Genomic DNA, 19,516 nt, shown 5'->3' with positions numbered 1-19,516 from the left:
GGATTCGATAATCTAGACATACAAGAGAATGACCATAAGGTGCCCGAGGCAGCAACAGACCCTTGGAGACAAGACGGCTGGAGGCCGATGTATTGGATCTCGACGCAATTTGAGTGTTCCATCGGCATTAGGAGGCCCTGAACGTTACAATTAACTATCATTTTTGTGTCGGATTCGAATATCTAGACTCACAGGAAAACGACCATAAGGTGCCCGAGGCTGCAACAGACCCTTGGAGACAAGTCGGCTGGAGGCCGATGTATTGAATCTCGACGCAATTTGAGTGTTCCATCGTCATTAGGAGGCCCTAAACGTTACAATTCACTATCATTTTTGCGTCGGATTCGAAAATCTAGACTCACAGGAGAAGGACCATGTGGTGCCAGAGGCAGCAATAGACCCTTGGAGACAAGTCGGCTGCAGGCCGATGTATTGAATCTCGACGCAATTTGAGTGTTCCATCGTCACTACAAGGCCCTGAACGTTACAATTAACTATCATTTTTCCGTCGGATTCGAAAATCTAGACTCACAGGAGAACGACCATAAGGTGCCCGAGGCAGCAATAGACCCTTGGAGACAAGTCGGCTGGAGGCCGATGTATTGAATCTCGACGCAATTTGAGTGTTCCATCGGCATTAGGAGGCCCTGAACGTTACAATTAACTATCGTTTTTGCATCGGATTCGAAAATCTAGACTCACCGGAGACGGACCATGTGGTGCCCGAGGCAGCGATATCCCCTTGGAGACAAGTCGGCTGGAGGCCGATGTATTGAATCTCGACGCAATTTGAGTGTTCCATCGTCATTAGGAGGCCCTAAACGTTACAATTCACTATCATTTTAGCGTCGGGTTCGAAAATATAGACTCACAGGAGAAGGACCATGTGGTGCCCGAAGCAGCAATAGACCCTTGGAGACAAGTCGGCTGGAGGCCGATGTATTGAATCTCGACGCAATTTGAGTGTTCCATCGTCATTACAAGGTCCTGAACGTTACAATTAACTATCATTTTTGTGTCGGATTCGAATATCTAGACTCACAGGAAAACGACCATAAGGTGCCCGAGGCTGCAACAGACCCTTGGAGACAAGTCGGCTGGAGGCCGATGTATTGAATCTCGACGCAATTTGAGTGTTCCATCGTCATTAGGAGGCCCTAAACGTTACAATTCACTATCATTTTAGCGTCGGGTTCGAAAATATAGACTCACAGGAGAAGGACCATGTGGTGCCCGAAGCAGCAATAGACCCTTGGAGACAAGTCGGCTGGAGGCCGATGTATTGAATCACGACGCAATTTGAGTGTTCCATCGTCATTAGGAGGCCCTGAACGTTACAATTAACAATCATTATTGCGTCGGATTCGAAAATCTAGACTCACAGGAGAATGACCATAAGGTGCCCGAGGCAGCAATACACCCTTGGAGACAAGTCGGGTGGAGGACGATGTATTGATTCTCGACGCAATTTGAGAGATCCATCGGCATTAGGAGGCCCTGAACGTTACAATTAACTATCATTTTTGCGTCGGATTCGAAAATCTAGACTTACAAGAGAACGACCATAAGGTGCCCGAGGCAGCATTAGACCCTGGGAGACAAGTCGGCTGGAGGCCGATGTATTGAATCTCGACGCAATTTGTGTGTTCCATCGTCATTAGGCGGCCCTAAACGTTACAATTAACTATCATTTTTGCGTCGGATTCGATAATCTAGACTTACAAGAGAACGACCATAAGGTGCCAGAGGCAGCAACAGACCCTTGGAGACAAGTCGGCTGTTGGCCGATGTATTGAATCTCGACGTAATTCGAGTGTTCCATCGGCATTAGGAGGCCATGAATGTTACAATTAACTATCATTTTTGCGTCGGATTCGAAAAACTAGACTTACAAGAGAACGACCATAAGGTGCCCGAGGCAGCAATAGACCCTTGGAGACAAGTCGGCTGGAGTACGATGTATTGAATCTCGATGCAATTTGAGAGTTCCATCGTCATTAGGAGGCCCTGAACGTTACAATTAACTATCGTTTTTGCGTCGGATTCGAAAATCTAGACTCACCGGAGACGGACCATGTGGTGCCCGAGGCAGCGATATCCCCTTGGAGACAAGTCGGCTGGAGGCCGATGTATTGAATCTCGACGCAATTTGAGTGTTCCATCGGCATTAGGAGGCCCTGAACGTTACAATTAACTATCATTTTTGCGTCGGATTCGAAAATCTAGACTCACCGGAGACGGACCATGTGGTGCCCGAGGCAGCGATATCCCCTCGGAGACAAGTCGGCTGGAGGCCGATGTATTTAATCTCGACGCAATTTGAGTGTTCCATCGGCATTAGGAAGCCATGAACGTTACAATTAACTATCATTTTTGCGTCGGATTCGAAAAACTAGACTTACAAGAGAACGACCATAAGGTGCCCGAGGCAGCAATAGACCCTTGGAGACAAGTCGGCTGGAGGCCGATGTATTGAATCTCGACGCAATTTGAGTGTTCCATCGGCATTAGGAGGCCCTAAACGTTACAATTAACTATCATTTTTGCGTCGGATTCGAAAATCTAGACTCACCGGAGACGGACCATGTGGTGCCCGAGGCAGCGATATCCCCTTGGAGACAAGTCGGCTGGGGCCGATGTATTGAATCTCGACGCAATTTGAGAGTTCCATCGTCATTAGGAGGCCCTGAACGTTACAATTAACAATCATTTTTGCGTCGGATTCGAATATCTAGACTCACAGGAAAACGACCATAAGGTGCCAGAGGCAGCAACAGACCCTTGGAGACAAGTCGGCTGGAGGCCGATGTATTGAATCTCGACGCAATTTGAGTTTTCCATCGTCATTAGGAGGCCCTAAACGTTACAATTAACAATCATTTTTGCGTCGGATTCGAAAATCTAGACTCACAGGAGAATGACCATAAGGTGCCCGAGGCAGCAATAGACCCTTGGAGACAAGTCGGGTGGAGGACGATGTATTGAATCTCGACGCAATTTGAGAGATCCATCGGCATTAGGAGGCCCTGAACGTTTCAATTAACTATCATTTTTGCGTCGGATTCGAAAATCTAGACTTACAAGAGAACGACCATAAGGTGCCCGAGGCAGCATTAGACCCTGGGAGACAAGTCGGCTGGAGGCCGATGTATTGAATCTCGACGCAATTTGTGTGTTCCATCGTCATTAGGCGGCCCTAAACGTTACAATTAACTATCATTTTTGCGTCGGATTCGATAATCTAGACTTACAAGAGAACGACCATAAGGTGCCAGAGGCAGCAACAGACCCTTGGAGACAAGTCGGCTGGAGGCCGATGTATTGAATCTCGACGCAATTCGAGTGTTCCATCGGCATTAGGAGGCCATGAACGTTACAATTAACTATCATTTTTGCGTCGGATTCGAAAAACTAGACTTACAAGAGAACGACCATAAGGTGCCCGAGGCAGCAATAGACCCTTGGAGAAAAGTCGGCTGGAGTACGATGTATTGAATCTCGACGCAATTTGAGAGTTCCATCGTCATTAGGAGGCCCTGAACGTTACAATTAACAATCATTTTTGCGTCGGATTCGAAAATCTAGACTCACAAGAGAACGCCCATAAGGTGCCCGAGGCAGCAATAGACCCTTGGAGACAAGTCGGCTGGAGGCCGATGGATTGAATCTCGACGTAATCTGAGACTTCCATCGTCATTAGGAGGCCCTAAACGTTACAATTAACTATCATTTTTGCGTCGGATTCGATAATCTAGACATACAAGAGAATGACCATAAGGTGCCCGAGGCAGCAACAGACCCTTGGAGACAAGTCGGCTGGAGGCCGATGTATTGGATCTCGACGCAATTTGAGTGTTCCATCGTCATTAGGAGGCCCTGAACGTTACAATTAACTATCGTTTTTGCGTCGGATTCGAAAATCTAGACTCACCGGAGACGGACCATGTGGTGCCCGAGGCAGCGATATCCCCTTGGAGACAAGTCGGCTGGAGGCCGATGTATTGAATCTCGACGCAATTTGAGTGTTCCATCGGCATTAGGAGGCCCTGAACGTTACAATTAACTATCATTTTTGCGTCGGATTCGAAAATCTAGACTCACCGGAGACGGACCATGTGGTGCCCGAGGCAGCGATATCCCCTCGGAGACAAGTCGGCTGGAGGCCGATGTATTTAATCTCGACGCAATTTGAGTGTTCCATCGGCATTAGGAAGCCATGAACGTTACAATTAACTATCATTTTTGCGTCGGATTCGAAAAACTAGACTTACAAGAGAACGACCATAAGGTGCCCGAGGCAGCAATAGACCCTTGGAGACAAGTCGGCTGGAGGCCGATGTATTGAATCTCGACGCAATTTGAGTGTTCCATCGGCATTAGGAGGCCCTAAACGTTACAATTAACTATCATTTTTGCGTCGGATTCGAAAATCTAGACTCACCGGAGACGGACCATGTGGTGCCCGAGGCAGCGATATCCCCTTGGAGACAAGTCGGCTGGGGCCGATGTATTGAATCTCGACGCAATTTGAGAGTTCCATCGTCATTAGGAGGCCCTGAACGTTACAATTAACAATCATTTTTGCGTCGGATTCGAATATCTAGACTCACAGGAAAACGACCATAAGGTGCCAGAGGCAGCAACAGACCCTTGGAGACAAGTCGGCTGGAGGCCGATGTATTGAATCTCGACGCAATTTGAGTTTTCCATCGTCATTAAGAGGCCCTAAACGTTACAATTAACAATCATTTTTGCGTCGGATTCGAAAAGCTAGACTCACAGGAGAATGACCATAAGGTGCCCGAGGCAGCAATAGACCCTTGGAGACAAGTCGGGTGGAGGACGATGTATTGAATCTCGACGCAATTTGAGAGATCCATCGGCATTAGGAGGCCCTGAACGTTTCAATTAACTATCATTTTTGCGTCGGATTCGAAAATCTAGACTTACAAGAGAACGACCATAAGGTGCCCGAGGCAGCATTAGACCCTGGGAGACAAGTCGGCTGGAGGCCGATGTATTGAATCTCGACGCAATTTGTGTGTTCCATCGTCATTAGGCGGCCCTAAACGTTACAATTAACTATCATTTTTGCGTCGGATTCGATAATCTAGACTTACAAGAGAACGACCATAAGGTGCCAGAGGCAGCAACAGACCCTTGGAGACAAGTCGGCTGGAGGCCGATGTATTGAATCTCGACGCAATTCGAGTGTTCCATCGGCATTAGGAGGCCATGAACGTTACAATTAACTATCATTTTTGCGTCGGATTCGAAAAACTAGACTTACAAGAGAACGACCATAAGGTGCCCGAGGCAGCAATAGACCCTTGGAGAAAAGTCGGCTGGAGTACGATGTATTGAATCTCGACGCAATTTGAGAGTTCCATCGTCATTAGGAGGCCCTGAACGTTACAATTAACAATCATTTTTGCGTCGGATTCGAAAATCTAGACTCACAAGAGAACGCCCATAAGGTGCCCGAGGCAGCAATAGACTCTTGGAGACAAGTCGGCTGGAGGCCGATGGATTGAATCTCGACGTAATCTGAGACTTCCATCGTCATTAGGAGGCCCTAAACGTTACAATTAACTATCATTTTTGCGTCGGATTCGATAATCTAGACATACAAGAGAATGACCATAAGGTGCCCGAGGCAGCAACAGACCCTTGGAGACAAGTCGGCTGGAGGCCGATGTATTGGATCTCGACGCAATTTGAGTGTTCCATCGGCATTAGGAGGCCCTGAACGTTACAATTAACTATCATTTTTGTGTCGGATTCGAATATCTAGACTCACAGGAAAACGACCATAAGGTGCCCGAGGCTGCAACAGACCCTTGGAGACAAGTCGGCTGGAGGCCGATGTATTGAATCTCGACGCAATTTGAGTGTTCCATCGTCATTAGGAGGCCCTAAACGTTACAATTCACTATCATTTTTGCGTCGGATTCGAAAATCTAGACTCACAGGAGAAGGACCATGTGGTGCCAGAGGCAGCAATAGACCCTTGGAGACAAGTCGGCTGCAGGCCGATGTATTGAATCTCGACGCAATTTGAGTGTTCCATCGTCACGACAATGCCCTGAACGTTACAATTAACTATCATTTTTCCGTCGGATTCGAAAATCTAGACTCACAGGAGAACGACCATAAGGTGCCCGAGGCAGCAATAGACCCTTGGAGACAAGTCGGCTGGAGGCCGATGTATTGAATCTCGACGCAATTTGAGTGTTCCATCGGCATTAGGAGGCCCTGAACGTTACAATTAACTATCGTTTTTGCATCGGATTCGAAAATCTAGACTCACCGGAGACGGACCATGTGGTGCCCGAGGCAGCGATATCCCCTTGGAGACAAGTCGGCTGGAGGCCGATGTATTGAATCTCGACGCAATTTGAGTGTTCCATCGTCATTAGGAGGCCCTAAACGTTACAATTCACTATCATTTTAGCGTCGGGTTCGAAAATATAGACTCACAGGAGAAGGACCATGTGGTGCCCGAAGCAGCAATAGACCCTTGGAGACAAGTCGGCTGGAGGCCGATGTATTGAATCTCGACGCAATTTGAGTGTTCCATCGTCATTACAAGGCCCTGAACGTTACAATTAACTATCATTTTTGTGTCGGATTCGAATATCTAGACTCACAGGAAAACGACCATAAGGTGCCCGAGGCTGCAACAGACCCTTGGAGACAAGTCGGCTGGAGGCCGATGTATTGAATCTCGACGCAATTTGAGTGTTCCATCGGCATTAGGAAGCCATGAACGTTACAATTAACTATCATTTTTGCGTCGGATTCGAAAAACTAGACTCACAGGAGAATGACCATAAGGTGCCCGAGGCAGCAATAGACCCTTGGAGACAAGTCGGGTGGAGGACGATGTATTGAATCTCGACGCAATTTGAGAGATCCATCGGCATTAGGAGGCCCTGAACGTTTCAATTAACTATCATTTTTGCGTCGGATTCGAAAATCTAGACTTACAAGAGAACGACCATAAGGTGCCCGAGGCAGCATTAGACCCTGGGAGACAAGTCGGCTGGAGGCCGATGTATTGAATCTCGACGCAATTTGAGTTTTCCATCGTCATTAGGAGGCCCTAAACGTTACAATTAACTATCATTTTTGCGTCGGATTCGAAAATCTAGACTCACCGGAGACGGACCATGTGGTGCCCGAGGCAGCGATATCCCCTTGGAGACAAGTCGGCTGGGGCCGATGTATTGAATCTCGACGCAATTTGAGAGTTCCATCGTCATTAGGAGGCCCTGAACGTTACAATTAACAATCATTTTTGCGTCGGATTCGAATATCTAGACTCACAGGAAAACGACCATAAGGTGCCAGAGGCAGCAACAGACCCTTGGAGACAAGTCGGCTGGAGGCCGATGTATTGAATCTCGACGCAATTTGAGTTTTCCATCGTCATTAGGAGGCCCTAAACGTTACAATTAACAATCATTTTTGCGTCGGATTCGAAAATCTAGACTCACAGGAGAATGACCATAAGGTGCCCGAGGCAGCAATAGACCCTTGGAGACAAGTCGGGTGGAGGACGATGTATTGAATCTCGACGCAATTTGAGAGATCCATCGGCATTAGGAGGCCCTGAACGTTTCAATTAACTATCATTTTTGCGTCGGATTCGAAAATCTAGACTTACAAGAGAACGACCATAAGGTGCCCGAGGCAGCATTAGACCCTGGGAGACAAGTCGGCTGGAGGCCGATGTATTGAATCTCGACGCAATTTTTGTGTTCCATCGTCATTAGGCGGCCCTAAACGTTACAATTAACTATCATTTTTGCGTCGGATTCGATAATCTAGACTTACAAGAGAACGACCATAAGGTGCCAGAGGCAGCAACAGACCCTTGGAGACAAGTCGGCTGGAGGCCGATGTATTGAATCTCGACGCAATTCGAGTGTTCCATCGGCATTAGGAGGCCATGAACGTTACAATTAACTATCATTTTTGCGTCGGATTCGAAAAACTAGACTTACAAGAGAACGACCATAAGGTGCCCGAGGCAGCAATAGACCCTTGGAGAAAAGTCGGCTGGAGTACGATGTATTGAATCTCGACGCAATTTGAGAGTTCCATCGTCATTAGGAGGCCCTGAACGTTACAATTAACAATCATTTTTGCGTCGGATTCGAAAATCTAGACTCACAAGAGAACGCCCATAAGGTGCCCGAGGCAGCAATAGACCCTTGGAGACAAGTCGGCTGGAGGCCGATGGATTGAATCTCGACGTAATCTGAGACTTCCATCGTCATTAGGAGGCCCTAAACGTTACAATTAACTATCATTTTTGCGTCGGATTCGATAATCTAGACATACAAGAGAATGACCATAAGGTGCCCGAGGCAGCAACAGACCCTTGGAGACAAGTCGGCTGGAGGCCGATGTATTGGATCTCGACGCAATTTGAGTGTTCCATCGTCATTAGGAGGCCCTGAACGTTACAATTAACTATCGTTTTTGCGTCGGATTCGAAAATCTAGACTCACCGGAGACGGACCATGTGGTGCCCGAGGCAGCGATATCCCCTTGGAGACAAGTCGGCTGGAGGCCGATGTATTGAATCTCGACGCAATTTGAGTGTTCCATCGGCATTAGGAGGCCCTGAACGTTACAATTAACTATCATTTTTGCGTCGGATTCGAAAATCTAGACTCACCGGAGACGGACCATGTGGTGCCCGAGGCAGCGATATCCCCTCGGAGACAAGTCGGCTGGAGGCCGATGTATTTAATCTCGACGCAATTTGAGTGTTCCATCGGCATTAGGAAGCCATGAACGTTACAATTAACTATCATTTTTGCGTCGGATTCGAAAAACTAGACTTACAAGAGAACGACCATAAGGTGCCCGAGGCAGCAATAGACCCTTGGAGACAAGTCGGCTGGAGGCCGATGTATTGAATCTCGACGCAATTTGAGTGTTCCATCGGCATTAGGAGGCCCTAAACGTTACAATTAACTATCATTTTTGCGTCGGATTCGAAAATCTAGACTCACCGGAGACGGACCATGTGGTGCCCGAGGCAGCGATATCCCCTTGGAGACAAGTCGGCTGGGGCCGATGTATTGAATCTCGACGCAATTTGAGAGTTCCATCGTCATTAGGAGGCCCTGAACGTTACAATTAACAATCATTTTTGCGTCGGATTCGAATATCTAGACTCACAGGAAAACGACCATAAGGTGCCAGAGGCAGCAACAGACCCTTGGAGACAAGTCGGCTGGAGGCCGATGTATTGAATCTCGACGCAATTTGAGTTTTCCATCGTCATTAAGAGGCCCTAAACGTTACAATTAACAATCATTTTTGCGTCGGATTCGAAAAGCTAGACTCACAGGAGAATGACCATAAGGTGCCCGAGGCAGCAATAGACCCTTGGAGACAAGTCGGCTGGAGGCCGATGTATTGAATCTCGACGCAATTTGTGTGTTCCATCGTCATTAGGCGGCCCTAAACGTTACAATTAACTATCATTTTTGCGTCGGATTCGATAATCTAGACTTACAAGAGAACGACCATAAGGTGCCAGAGGCAGCAACAGACCCTTGGAGACAAGTCGGCTGGAGGCCGATGTATTGAATCTCGACGCAATTCGAGTGTTCCATCGGCATTAGGAGGCCATGAACGTTACAATTAACTATCATTTTTGCGTCGGATTCGAAAAACTAGACTTACAAGAGAACGACCATAAGGTGCCCGAGGCAGCAATAGACCCTTGGAGAAAAGTCGGCTGGAGTACGATGTATTGAATCTCGACGCAATTTGAGAGTTCCATCGTCATTAGGAGGCCCTGAACGTTACAATTAACAATCATTTTTGCGTCGGATTCGAAAATCTAGACTCACAAGAGAACGCCCATAAGGTGCCCGAGGCAGCAATAGACTCTTGGAGACAAGTCGGCTGGAGGCCGATGGATTGAATCTCGACGTAATCTGAGACTTCCATCGTCATTAGGAGGCCCTAAACGTTACAATTAACTATCATTTTTGCGTCGGATTCGATAATCTAGACATACAAGAGAATGACCATAAGGTGCCCGAGGCAGCAACAGACCCTTGGAGACAAGTCGGCTGGAGGCCGATGTATTGGATCTCGACGCAATTTGAGTGTTCCATCGGCATTAGGAGGCCCTGAACGTTACAATTAACTATCATTTTTGTGTCGGATTCGAATATCTAGACTCACAGGAAAACGACCATAAGGTGCCCGAGGCTGCAACAGACCCTTGGAGACAAGTCGGCTGGAGGCCGATGTATTGAATCTCGACGCAATTTGAGTGTTCCATCGTCATTAGGAGGCCCTAAACGTTACAATTCACTATCATTTTTGCGTCGGATTCGAAAATCTAGACTCACAGGAGAAGGACCATGTGGTGCCAGAGGCAGCAATAGACCCTTGGAGACAAGTCGGCTGCAGGCCGATGTATTGAATCTCGACGCAATTTGAGTGTTCCATCGTCACGACAATGCCCTGAACGTTACAATTAACTATCATTTTTCCGTCGGATTCGAAAATCTAGACTCACAGGAGAACGACCATAAGGTGCCCGAGGCAGCAATAGACCCTTGGAGACAAGTCGGCTGGAGGCCGATGTATTGAATCTCGACGCAATTTGAGTGTTCCATCGGCATTAGGAGGCCCTGAACGTTACAATTAACTATCGTTTTTGCATCGGATTCGAAAATCTAGACTCACCGGAGACGGACCATGTGGTGCCCGAGGCAGCGATATCCCCTTGGAGACAAGTCGGCTGGAGGCCGATGTATTGAATCTCGACGCAATTTGAGTGTTCCATCGTCATTAGGAGGCCCTAAACGTTACAATTCACTATCATTTTAGCGTCGGGTTCGAAAATATAGACTCACAGGAGAAGGACCATGTGGTGCCCGAAGCAGCAATAGACCCTTGGAGACAAGTCGGCTGGAGGCCGATGTATTGAATCTCGACGCAATTTGAGTGTTCCATCGTCATTACAAGGCCCTGAACGTTACAATTAACTATCATTTTTGTGTCGGATTCGAATATCTAGACTCACAGGAAAACGACCATAAGGTGCCCGAGGCTGCAACAGACCCTTGGAGACAAGTCGGCTGGAGGCCGATGTATTGAATCTCGACGCAATTTGAGTGTTCCATCGTCATTAGGAGGCCCTAAACGTTACAATTCACTATCATTTTGGCGTCGGGTTCGAAAATATAGACTCACAGGAGAAGGACCATGTGGTGCCAGAAGCAGCAATAGACCCTTGGAGACAAGTCGGCTGGAGGCCGATGTAATGGATCTCGACGCAATTTGAGTGTTCCATCGCCAATAGGAGGCCCTGAACGATACAATTAACTATCATTTTTGCGTCGGATTCGAAAATCTAGACTCACAGGAGAACGACCATAAGGGCCCGAGGCAGCAACAGACCCATGGAGACAAGTTGGCTGGAGGCCGATGTATTGATTCTCGACGCAATTTGAGTGTTCCATCGTCATTAGGAGGCCCTAAACGTTACAATTCACTATCATTTTTGCGTCGGATTCGATAATCTAGACTTACAAGAGAACGACCATAAGGTGCCCGAGGCAGCAATAGACCCTTGGAGACAAGTCGGCTGGAGGCCGATGTATTGAATCTCGACGCAATTTGAGTGTTCCATCGGCTTTAGGTTTCCCTGAACGTTACAATTAACTATCATTTTTGCGTCGGATTCGAAAATCTAGACGTACAAGAGAACGACCATAAGGTGCCCGAGGCAGCAATAGACCCTTGGAGACAAGTCGGCTGGAGGCCGATGTATTGAATCTCGACGCAATCTGAGAGTTCCATCGTCATTAGGAGGCCCTAAACGTTACGATTAACTATCATTTTTGCGTCGGATTCGATAATCTAGACTTACAAGAGAACGAACATAAGGTGCCCGAGGCAGCAACAGACCTTTGGAGACAAGTCGGCTGGAGGCCGATGTATTGAATCTCGACGCAATTTGAGAGTTCCATCGTCATTGGGAGGCCCTGAACGTTACAATTAACAATCATTCTTGCGTCGGATTCGAAAATCTAGACTCACAGGAGAACGACCATAAGGTGCCCGAGGTAGCAATAGACCCTTGGAGACAAGTCGGCTGGAGGCCGATGTATTGAATCTCGACGCAATCTGAGAGTTCCATCGTCATTAGGAGGCCCTAAACGTTACGATTAACTATCATTTTTGCGGCGGATTCGATAATCTACACTTACAAGAGAACGACCATAAGGTGCCCGAGGCAGCAACAGACCTTTGGAGACAAGTCGGCTGGAGGCCGATGTATTGAATCTCGACGCAATTTGGGTCTGCTGTCGTCATTAGGAGGCGCTGAACGTTACAATTCACTATCATTTTTGCGTCGGATTCGATAATCTAAACTCACAGGAGAACAACCATAAGGTGCCGAGGCAGCAACAGGACCTTGGAGACAAGTCGGCTGAAGGCCGATGTAATGAATCTCGACGCAATTTGAGTGTTCCATCGCCATTAGGAGGCCCTAAACGTTACAATTAACTATCATTTTTGCGTCGGATCCGACAATCTAAACTCACAGGAGAACGACTATAAGGTGCCCGAGACAGCAATAGACCCTTGGAGACAAGTCGGCTGGAGGCCGATGTAATGAATCTCGACGCAATTTGAGTGTTCCATCGCCAATAGGAGGCCCTGAACGTTACAATTAACTATCATTTTTGCGTCGGATTCGAAAATCTAGACTCACAGGACATCGACCATAGGGGCCCGAGGCAGCAACAGACCCTTGGAGACAAGTCGGCTGGAGGCCGATGTATTGATTCTCGACGCAATTTGAGTATTCCATCGTTATTAGGAGGCCCTAAACGTTACAATTTTTGCGTCGGATTCGATAATCTAGACTTACAAGAGAACGACCATAAGGTGCCCGAGGCAGCAACAGACCCTTGGAGACAAGTCGGCTGGAGGCGGATGTATTGAATCTCGACGCAATTTGAGTGTTCCATCGCCATTAGGAGGCCCTAAACGTTACTATTAACTATCATTTTTGCGTCGGATCCGACAATCTAAACTCACAGGAGAACGATTATAAGGTGCCCGAGACAGCAATAGACCCTTGGAGACAAGTCGGCTGGAGGCCGATGTAATGAATCTCGACGCAATTTGAGTGTTCCATCGCCAATAGGAGGCCCTGAACGTTACAATTAACTATCATTTTTGCGTCGGATTCGAAAATCTAGACTCACAGGAGATCGACCATAGGGGCCCGAGGCAGCAACAGACCCTTGGAGACAAGTCGGCTGGAGGTCGATGTATTGATTCTCGACGCAATTTGAGTGTTCCATCGTCATTAGGAGGCCCTAAACGTTACAATTTTTGCGTTGGATTCAATAATCTAGACTTACAAGAGAACGACCATAAGGTGCCCGAGGCAGCCACAGACCCTTGGAGACAAGTCGGCTGGAGGCCGATGTATTGAATCTCGACGCAATTTGAGTGTTCCATCGGCATTTGGAGGCCCTGAACGTTACAATTAACAATCATTTTTGCGTCGGATTCGAAAATCTAGACTCACAGGAGAACGACCATAAGGTGCCCGAGGCAGCAATAGACCCTTGGAGACAAGTCGGCTGGAGGCCGATGTATTGAATCTCGACGCAATCTGAGAGTTCCATCGTCATTAGGAGGCCCTAAACGTTACGATTAACTATAATTTTTGCGTCGGATTAGATAATCTAGACTTACAAGAGAACGACCATAAGGTGCCCGAGGCAGCATTAGACCCTTGGAGACAAGTCGGCTGGAGGCAGATGTATTGAATCTCGACGCAATCTGAGAGTTCCATCGTCATTAGGAGGCCCTAAACGTTACGATTAACTATCATTTTTGTGTCGGATTCGATAATCTAGACTTACAAGAGAACGACCATAAGGTGCCCGAGGCAGCAACAGACCTTTGGAGACAAGTCGGCTGGAGGCCGATGTATTGAATCTCGACGCAATTTGAGTGTTCCATCCCCATTAGGAGGCCCTGAACGTTACAATTAACTATCATTTTTGCGTCGGATTCGAAAATCTAGACTCACCGGAGACGGACCATGTGGTGCCCGAGGCAGCGATATCCCCTTGGAGACAAGTCGGCTGGAGGCCGATGTATTGAATCTCGACACAATTTGAGAGTTCCATCGTCATTAGGAGGCCCTAAACGTTACAATTAACAATCATTTTTGCGTCGGATTCGAAAATCTAGACTCACAGGAGAACGACAATAAGGTGCCCGAGGCAGCAATAGACCCTTGGAGACAAGTCGGCTGGAGGCCGATGTATTGAATCTCGACGCAATTTGAGTGTTCCATCGTCATTAGGAGGCCCTGAACGTTACAATTAACTATCATTATTGCGTCGGATTTAAAATCTAGACTTACAAGAGAACGACCATAAGATGATCGAGGCAGGTTTAGACCCTTGGAGACAAGTCGGCTGGCGGCCGATGTATTGAATCTCGACGCAATTTGAGTGTTCCATCGTCATTAGGAGGCCTAAACGTTACAATTAACTATCATTTTTGCGTCGGATTCGATAATCTAGACTTACAAGAGAACGACCATAAGGTGCCCGAGGCAGCAACAGACCCTTGGAGACAAGTCGGCTGGAGGCCGATGTATTGAATCTCGATGCAATTTGAGAGTTCCATCGTCATTAGGAGGCCCTGAACGTTACAATTAACAATCATTTTTGCGTCGGATTCGAAAATCTAGACTCACAGGAGAACGACCATAAGGTGCCCGAGGCAGCAATAGACCCTTGGAGACAAGTCGGCTGGAGGCCGATGTATTGAATCTCGACGCAATCTGAGAGTTCCATCGTCATTAGGAGGCCCTAAACGTTACGATTAACTATCATTTTTGCGTCGGATTCGATAATCTAGACTTACAAGAGAACGACCATAAGGTGCCCGAGGCAGCAACAGACCTTTGGAGACAATTCGGCTGGAGGCCGATGTATTGAATCTCGACGCAATTTGAGTGTTCCATCCTCATTAGGAGGCCCTGAACGTTACAATTAACTATCATTTTTGCGTCGGATTCGAAAATCTAGACTCACCGGAGAACGACCATAAGGTGCCCGAGGCAGCAACAGAACCTTGGAGACAAGTCGCCTTGAGGCCGATGTATTGAATCTCGACGCAATTTGAGTGTTCCATCGGCATTATTACAATTAACTATCATTTTTGCGTCGGATTCGAAAATCTAGACTCACCGGAGACGGACCATGTGGTGCCCGAGGCAGCGATATCCCCTTGGAGACAAGTCGGCTGGAGGCCGATGTATTGAATCTCGACGCAATCAGAGAGTTCCAGCGGCATTAGGAGGCCCTGAACGTTACAATTAACTATCATTCTTGCGTCGGATTCGAAAATCTAGACTTACAAGAGAACGACCATAAGGTGCCCGAGCAGCAATAGACCGTTGGAGACAAGTCGGCTGGAGGACGATGTATTGAATCTCGACGCAATTTGAGAGTTCCATCGTCATTAACTGTAACGTTCAGGGCCTCCTGATGCCGATGGAACACTCAAATTGCGTCGAGATTCAATACATCGGCCTCCAGCCGACTTGTCTCCAAGGGACTGTTGCTGCCTCTGGCACCTTATGGTCGTTCTCCTGTGAGTTTAGATTATCGAATCCGACGCAAAAATGATAGTGAATTGTAACGTTCAGCGCCTCCTAATGACGATAGAAGACTCAAATTGCGTCGAGATTCAATACATCAGCCTCCAGCCGACTTGTCTCCAAGGGTCTACTGCTGCCTCGGGCACCTTATGGTCGTTCTCCTGTGAGTCTAGATTTTCGAATCCGACGCAAAAATGATTGTTAATGACGATGGAACTCTCAAATTGCGTCGAAATTCAATACATCGGCCTCCAGCCGACTTGTCTCCAATGGGATATCGCTGCCTCGGCCACCACATGGTCCGTCTCCGGTGAGTCTAGATTTTCGAATCCGACGCAAAAATGATAGTTAATTGTAACGTTCAGGGCCTCCTAATGCCGATGGAACACTCAAATTGCGCCGAGATTCAATACATCGGCCTCCAGCCGACTTGTCTCCAAGGGACTCGGGCACCTTATGGTCGTTCTCTTGTAAGTCTAGATTTTCGAATCCGACGCAATAATGATAGTTAATTGTAACGTTCAGGGCCTCCTAATGACGATGGAACTCTCAAATTGCGTCGAGATTCAATACATCGTCCTCCAGCCGACTTGTCTCCAACGGTCTATTGCTGCTCGGGCACCTTATGGTCGTTCTCTTGTAAGTCTAGATTTTCGAATCCGACGCAAGAATGATAGTTAATTGTAACGTTCAGGGCCTCCTAATCCCGTTGGAACTCTCAGATTGCGTCGATATTCAGTACATCGGCCTCCAGCCGACTTGTCACCAAGGGTCTATTGCTGCCTTGGGCACCTTATGGTCGTTCTCTTGTAAGTCTAGATTATCGAATCCGACGCAAAAATGATAGTGAATTGTAACGTTCAGGGCCTCTTAATGCCGATGGAACACTCAAATTGCGTCGAGATTCAATACATCGGCTTCCAGCCGACTTCTGTCCAAGGGTCTATTGCTGCCTCGGGCACCTTATGGTCGTTCTCCTGTGAGTGTAGATTTTCGAATCCGACGCAAAAATGATAGTTAATTGTAACGTTCAGGGCCTCCTATTGGCGATGGAACACTCAAATTGCGTCGAGATTCATTACATCGGCCTCCAGCCGACTTGTCTCCAAGGGTCTATTGCTGCCTCCGGCTCCTTATGGTCGTTCTCTTGTAAGTCTAGATTTTCGAATCCGACGCAAAAATGATAGTTAATTGTAACGTTTAGGGCCTCCTAATGACGATGGAACACTCAAATTGCGTCGAGATTCAATACATCGTCCTCCAGTCGGTTTCTCTCCAAGGGGTATATTGCTGTCTCGAGCACCGTATGAACTTCTCCTGTGAGTAGATTTTCGAATCCGACGCTAAAATGATAGTTAATTGTAAGGTTTAGGTTCTCCTAATCACGATGGAACACTCAAATAGCGTCGAGATTCAGTACATCGGCCTCCTGCCGACTTGTATCCAAGGGGATATTGCAGTCTCGTGCACTATATGATTCTTCTCCTGTGACTAGATTTTGATTCCGACGCAAAAATGATTGTTAATTGTAACGTTCAGGGCCTCCTTATAACGATGGAACTCTCAAATTGCGTCGAGATTCAATACAACGGCCTCCAGCCGACTTGTCTCCAAGGGGATATCGCTGCCTCGGGCACCACATGGTCCGTCTCCGGTGAGTCTAGATTTTCGAATCCGACGCAAAAATGATAGTTAATTGTAACGTTCAGGGCCTCTTAATGCCGATGGAACACTCAAATTGCGTCGAGATTCAATACATCGGTCTCCAGCCGACTTGTCTCCAAGGGTCTATTGCTGCCTCGGGCACCTTATGGTCGTTCTCCTGTGAGTCTAGATTTTCGAATCCGACGCAAAAATGATTGTTAATTGTAACGTTCAGGGCCTCCTAATGACGATGGAACTCTCAAATTGCGTCGAGATTCAATACATCGGCCTCCAGCCGACTTGTCTCCAAGGGGATATCGCTGCCTCGGGCACCACATGGTCGTTCTCTTGTAAGTCTAGATTTTCGAATCCGACGCAAAAATGATAGTTAATTGTAACGTTCAGGGCCTCCTAATGACGATGGAACTCTCAAATTGCGTCGAGATTCAATACATCATCCTCCAGCTGACTTGTCTCCAACGGTCTATTGCTGCCTCTGGCACCTTATGGTCGTTCTCTTGTAAGTCTAGATTTTCGAATCCGACGCAGGAATGATAGTGAATTGTAACGTTCAGGGCCTCCTAATGCCGATGGAACACTCAAATTGCGTCGAGATTCAATACATCGGCCTCCAGCCGACTTGTCTCCAAGGGTCTGTTGCTGCCTCGGGCACCTTATGGTCGTTCTCTTGTTAGTCTAGATTATCGAATCCGACGCAAAAATGATAGTTAATTGTAACGTTTAGGGCCTCTTAATGACGATGGAACTCTCAGATTGCGTCGAGATTCAATACATCGGCCTCCAGCCGACTTGTCTCCAAGGGGATATCGCTGCCTCGGGCACGACATGGTCCGTCTCCGGTGAGTCTAGATTTTCGAATCCGACGCAAAAATGATAGTTAATTGTAACGTTCAGGGCCTCCTGATGCCGATGGAACACTCAAATTGCGTCGAGATTCAACAAATCGTCCTCCAGTCGGTTTTTCTCCAAGGGGTATATTGCTGTCTCGAGCACCGTATGAACTTCTCCTGTGAGTAGATTTTCGAATCCGACGCTAAAATGATTGTTAATTGTAAGGTTTAGGTTCTCCTAATCACGATGGAGTACTCAAATTGCGTCGAGATTCAGTACATCGGCCTCCTGCCGACTTGTATCCAAGGGGATATTGCAGTCTCGTGCACTATATGATTCTTCTCCTGTGAGTAGATTTTCGAATCCGACGCTAAAATGATAGTTAACTGTAACGTTCAGGGCCTCCTGATGCCGATGGAACACTCAAATTGCGTAGAGATTCAATACATCGGCCTCCAGCCGACTTGTCTCCAAGGGGATATCGCTGCCTCGGGCACCACATGGTCCGTCTCCGGTGAGTCTAGATTTTCGAATCCGACGCAAAAATGATAGTTAATTGTAACGTTCAGGGCCTCCTAATGCCGATGGAACACTCAAATTGCGTCGAGATTCAATACATCGGCCTCGTGCCGACTTGTCTCCAAGGGACTGTTGCTGCCTCGGGCACCTTATGGTCGTTCTCTTGTAAGTCTAGATTATCGAATCCGACGCAAAAATGATAGTTAATTGTAACGTTTAGGGCCTCCTAATGACGATGGAACACTCAAATTGCGTCGACATTCATTACATCGGCCTCCAGCCGACTTGTCTCCAAGGGTCTGTTGCTGCCTCGGGCACCTTATGGTCGTTCTCCTGTGAGTCTAGATTTTCGAATCCGACGCAAAAATGATTGTTAATTGTAACGTTCAGGGCCTCCTAATGACGATGGAACTCTCAAATTGCGTCGAAATTCAATACATCGGCCTCCAGCCGACTGTCTCCAAGGGGATATCGCTGCCTCGGGCACCACATGGTCCGTCTCCGGTGAGTCTAGATTTTCGAATCCGACGCAAAAATGATAGTTAATTGTAACGTTCAGGGCCTCCTAATGCCGATGGAACACTCAAATTGCGTCGAGATTCAATACATCGGCCTCCAGCCGACTTGTCTCCGAGGGTCTATTGCTGTCTCGGGCACCTTATGGTCGTTCTCCTGTGAGTCTAGATTTTCGAATCCGACGGAAAAATGATAGTTAATTGTAACGTTCAGGGCCTTGTAGTGACGATGGAACACTCAAATTGCTTCGAGATTCAATACATCGGCCTCCAGCCGACTTGTCTCCAAGGGTCT

The sequence above is a fragment of the Schistocerca serialis genome, chromosome 1 (assembly GCF_023864345.2).
Source record: "Schistocerca serialis cubense isolate TAMUIC-IGC-003099 chromosome 1, iqSchSeri2.2, whole genome shotgun sequence".
NCBI lineage: Eukaryota > Metazoa > Arthropoda > Insecta > Orthoptera > Acrididae > Schistocerca > Schistocerca serialis.
Note: the sequence above shows the minus strand (reverse complement) of the source record.